The 5,125-nt window shown below is 43.0% G+C and overlaps 1 non-coding gene across 1 annotated transcript; it reads right to left on the bottom strand.

The window, feature by feature from the left end:
• Nucleotides 1–274: 274 nt before the first annotated feature.
• Nucleotides 275–356, bottom strand: trnas-cga (transfer RNA serine (anticodon CGA)). The gene has a single exon. It is a non-coding gene; the product is annotated as a tRNA-Ser (tRNA).
• Nucleotides 357–5,125: the final 4,769 nt, after the last annotated feature.

The raw sequence follows: 5,125 nt of genomic DNA, 5'->3' as shown, positions 1-5,125 counted from the left end.
GGAAGTGTTGCCAATGACCAGAGTCGGAGAACAGAGGACCAGGGATTAATGGAATCTAATGAAAAGCAGCACTTCTGCTCAGGACGTACAATAACAAATGCAGAAACCCGATGTGTCGAGCAGTGTATCTGGAAAGCGAAACAGAGATAATGCTTTAAATGTGGAACATTTCTGATGAAGAACTCGATTTTCCAAAGTCTAATCACATTGCAGGCCTGGTTTGCAAAGCAGGCTTTCAGAGCTTTGAACTGTTCCAGCAGGAAAGCATTCATAACGTAGTCAGCAGGACTCGAACCTACGTGGGGAAACCCCAATGGATTTCGAATCTATCGCCTTAACCACTCGGCCATGACTACAGACAATCGCTGCTTTGAGCATTGACCAAATCAGCCGTGAACTCATTGAAAGCTGCCGCTGACTCGATTATTGAAATGCTTCCATCTCCTTTCATACCTTTGCTGTCATTTTTAAGGTGCGAGAAACCAATGTAAAACAAAAAAAACACAAAGTTAGGAAAAGATATTTACAGCCAAATTGAGTCAAAATTATTTATTGAAAGGAAAATCACACTTGGCAATTTGCTAGATCTCTTTGCAAACATGACCAGCAGAAGTAATCAAGGGAGCTATTCATCTGAGTATTCTTGGACATGAAACAAACAAAGGTTAATGACATATTCATTTTATGAATATGTTTAATGACTTATTCATTCAAATAAGTCCCATCTCACGCTGACACCATCGTGAGCGCTGGTATTTCACAATACCACAGAGTCAGGGTCAATTCCCGCCTCAAGCAACTGAATGTGTGCAGTTTGCACATTCTCCCCGTGGCTCGTGCGCTTGCTCTGGTTTTCTCCCACAGTCCAAAAATGTACCGGTTAATTGAAATGGCCATGCTAAATTGACGGGGTTAAAGGAGAGGATTGCATTTGGGCTCGGGCGGGTCGGTATGGAGTTGCTGGGCCGAAGTGCCTGTTTCCACATTGTAAGTATTCTAATGTACAGTAATCAATGACCAAGGTACAGCGCACGTTGTTCGATGGGGCATATATGACTTTTCGATTGTTTTTCTTCAAAGTTTCTTTACAATTCAAACGGGAGAGGAAGAAGGGAAATGAATGTCTCCCATAATTCTTGCCTTCTTTTATTATTCACAGGCGGTATTTTTTCCTGTACGTTTTTTTTTACATTATGGTTACTGTTAGTGTTCTTGTAAGCCACACCGGCTGGTTTCCTCTTTACTCAATGTTCCTCATCTCTACCCAAACACACTTTCAATCCTTATCTCCTGAATCAAAGTAATCTCTAACCATTGCATAATTGCCACGGAAACTGGGCTTTTCACACGCCTGTGTATGTCATTTCCCAATATTAATTGATCATTTACTGTGTTGCAGTTGCGCACGAGAAGAGGAAAACCAAATTTAGGCCGGTGGTCCTGGGTTTCAAACACACGTAATTGCAGCTAAAACGCAGATTACTGCACACAATGCGATCACGGAAGCATGCACCGAACCGTCAGGAAGCACACAATAAGTACAATGCTGGATGTCATGTCAGGAACAGGACCAGAAACACAACAGAAATACGTCTCTTGGGTACTATTTTGGACGTATGTCTCAATGAGCTATCGTGTTTTACATATGTTCCATCGGGAGTTACCTCACACAAGGAAGTAACCAGTGCTGCAGACGGTCATATAATCAGAGTCCCAAGTTCCGGAGTCAGAGAGACTCAGTGCCCTGTGTGTACCTACAAGGAATAGCTGTGCATGGGGTTTACAGGGTAACTGAACCGCTTGAATGCAGCTCGATGGTCGTCTGTCTGCTTCTCCTCTATAGTTTTCTGTGCAGTCCCTGCGTGCAATCTTGTCAACTACGTTTGTCCGACACAAGATGGGCATTGGTCACTTGTCTCTGAGAGAGGCTGTTGGTTTATGTGTTGTCATAATTCCGAGTGTAAGGAGGAATCTGGCTGTCAGTTCCCAGAAACTTACTTTAATAAACGGAAGCGTGCGTTTTAACTTGCCGCGTGGCATATACTCTTTGCAAAGTTCGTGCATTGCGAATCACGTTGCAGGACTATCCAATTTTGGCAAAGAATTTGTGTGGCAGTCACGAGTTGCCACGACCAGCTATCCCTAGTAGCAATACGGACAAATGGCAAGAACTACAAATTCGATTAGAGCAGCACAAGGTTAATGTAACAGGGCAAACAGAAGGCAGCCAGAAGATTTCTGGGTGTAGGGCAATCACCCAAGGTACATTTTCATATGAAAGTCTGTGCATCAGTAGAACCTGGGACCAAAGTAGTCTACGTTGGTTATTCATATTCCAGACAACTTGCGTTGTTCCCCGTTTACTCTGAAAGTGAATAGGCATAGTTATTTCACCGATATTTCGAAAGAAGATCCTGCATTGAATGTGTTCGCCGTGTTTTGATGCTGTGGCAAAAAGGTGGGCGATGTGAAACGTTGCTATACTTTCATTTTCTTCATTACTGTCCTGGTGAGGGAGAAAGGTGATTGGCTCTCTCGATCAGATGGGGGCACCGGCGCATTGATGATCTAATTTAATCACGGATATAATTGGAAATGTTCACTTTTAATGGTTCGTTGTTGTGTTTTGTTTTATGATACTTGAGCACTTTCTGGGAATTAGCAATACACTAAATCTCCAGTAGGTTTGGAATTGCCTCGCTGTTATTTGTGCGAGCAGTTCATGTCAGAGATGACTCACAGTGCCTCACAGAAAGCATTTAAGCTTCGGTGTGTCTGATCATGGTACTGCCTTTTCAGTTTTGATTCTGTTCCACGATAAGAGGTGTCAGTTTTTGGATTCGCAGGGGAGCAAAGTCGGTAATGCGATATGTGAGGTATTTTTCTTCGGCCAAAATCTTTGATGGCGAACTTGGGAAAGTGTCAAGAAGAATGGTCATTGGCAGCAAATATCCGGAAACCTTCATCTCTGGATCGGTTGGGCTCATCCACCCTCCAAACAAAATAGCCATACTCGCTGGCTGAGTAACAAACATCATGCGTTTTTTTGCAAATGGTGTATTCAAACCATTGCCGGTGGCTGGAGCATCTCAGACTTGTCGAGCATGGAAACAAATCCTGCGATCCAACTTGCCCTTGCTGAATAGATAACCGAAATTAATCCATACATTTCTGCCAATATTTGTGCCTTATCTCTCCGAGGTCTTCCTCTCTATACACCCATTCAGATGCCTTTGAAATGTTGTGAGTGCACCAGACTCTGCCACTAAATGTGGCAATTGATTCCACACACACAAAAGTTCTGTGTGAAAAACATGTGTCCGTCACATCCCTTTTACAATTTTCCTCTCTCACATTAAACATTTTCTTTGTAGATTTGAACTTGCATGTCTTGTGAAGAAGTGCTCCCTGACCATTTACTCTGTCTGTCTTCCTCATGATTTTATAAACTTCTGTGAGGCCATATCTAAGCACTGAAGCTCCTGGGAATCTGACGAAGCCCATTCAGTTTTGTTCTCATGTCCAAGCAGTGCAAACCTTGCAAATTATTGTAAAGGTTTTCTAAACTTACACTTGCAAGAAGTGTGTCCAGCTGCAGCACCTGTTTGACCACGTGGCCACTCTGGAGCTGCGGGTGGACTCACTGTGGAGTATCAACAATTCTGGAGAGTTATGTTGCCTCCCAGGTGGTCAGGCCAGGGATGTCGCCCATCGGCTGAAGAGCATTCGAAAAGGGGATCGTGAACAGCCAGTTGTCTTGGTGCATATAGGCACCAACGAAAAAAAAAACGAGATGAGGACCTGCAGGGAGAATTCAGGGATCTAGGAGAGAAATTAAAGAGGAGGACCTCAAAGGTAGTAATCTCGGGATTACTGCTGGTGCCATGTGACTGCCAGCGTAGAAATCAATTTAAAAAACGGCACGGTGAACACGTGAGTTGAGGAATGGTGTTGCAGGGTGGGATTCAGATTTGTTGGATTTTGTGACCAGTTCTGGGGAATGTGGGACTATAAGAAAATTGACGATCTACATCTGAACCAGACGGAAACGTATGTTCTTTCGGGAGTTTTTGCTACTTCTGTTGGGGAGGTTTTATACTAATGTGGCATGGGACTGGGAACCACAAAAGTAAACAAGTCGGCAGTGAGGTGGAAACTGGAAACGCTAAGAATCTGGAAGATAGCATTAATAATGGGAAAAGTAGGCAGAGAGCAGATGAATGCAAAAGAACTGGTGGCCTGAAATGCATCGACTTTAATGCATGGAATATAGACAGATGAATTTAGGGCTTAGGTGGTGCCTGGAATATGACGTTATTGCGATTCTCGGGGAATGTGTATGTGTGTCTCTTTCTGTGGGAGACACGACGTGGGTAATAACACAGTGTGACTATGTCAAACTTCAATCCCATTGTTGTGTCATCTAAGATCAAAGCGAGAACCTCACTGCCATTATACTGGAAACATCAGAACACATAAGGTTATGGACCAAGGCTGGAAACTGGGAATAGAATAGATGAATGTCTTTAAACCAGACTGCACCATGGGCCAAATGGGATTCTCCATTCTGCAAAACTTGAAGACGAGTAGAAACCAATCTGCAGTGGAACTGATCAGAAATTAAATGGAAAATCCATTTCATCGAGAATAAGTGCAAGAGCGTCTGTCTTCAATCCGTGTAATCTCGTAGTTAGGATTTGGAACTCTAACTGCAATATTGTTGGTTCTATTCTCGGACAGGGAATGCATGTTTTATTGTGCAAATATATCGTGGTATCAGTATTTCCTACCACTGGTCCGAACGTGGTAATGCTTGGTTTTGTGCCAGGTTATCAAAAATCAAAACATTGAATTTACTATCTTAAAAGGACTTAATCAGCTGTCATGCTACTTTCATTTTCCTGAGCGGGTGGAAGGCTATGTTTTAATGACTACATTTCCTTTTAGTTTCCATTATTTAGCAGTCACGCCGAATGGAGAATTGTTTCTTTCAGTGTCTGCCTCAATATGTGTCTTTGTTTGTTTTATATTTGTCTCTGTATCCTCCTGGGCCTTTTTCACATTCTCCGACTCTCTGTCTGACCATATCCCTCATTTCCCATTTCTGCTCTTGAAAAGCCTGACA

The sequence above is a fragment of the Chiloscyllium punctatum genome, unplaced genomic scaffold, assembly GCF_047496795.1.
Source record: "Chiloscyllium punctatum isolate Juve2018m unplaced genomic scaffold, sChiPun1.3 scaffold_232, whole genome shotgun sequence".
Taxonomy (NCBI): domain Eukaryota; kingdom Metazoa; phylum Chordata; class Chondrichthyes; order Orectolobiformes; family Hemiscylliidae; genus Chiloscyllium; species Chiloscyllium punctatum.
The sequence above is the reverse complement of the archived record's forward strand: the minus strand, read 5'-3'. Positions and strand labels throughout refer to the sequence as shown.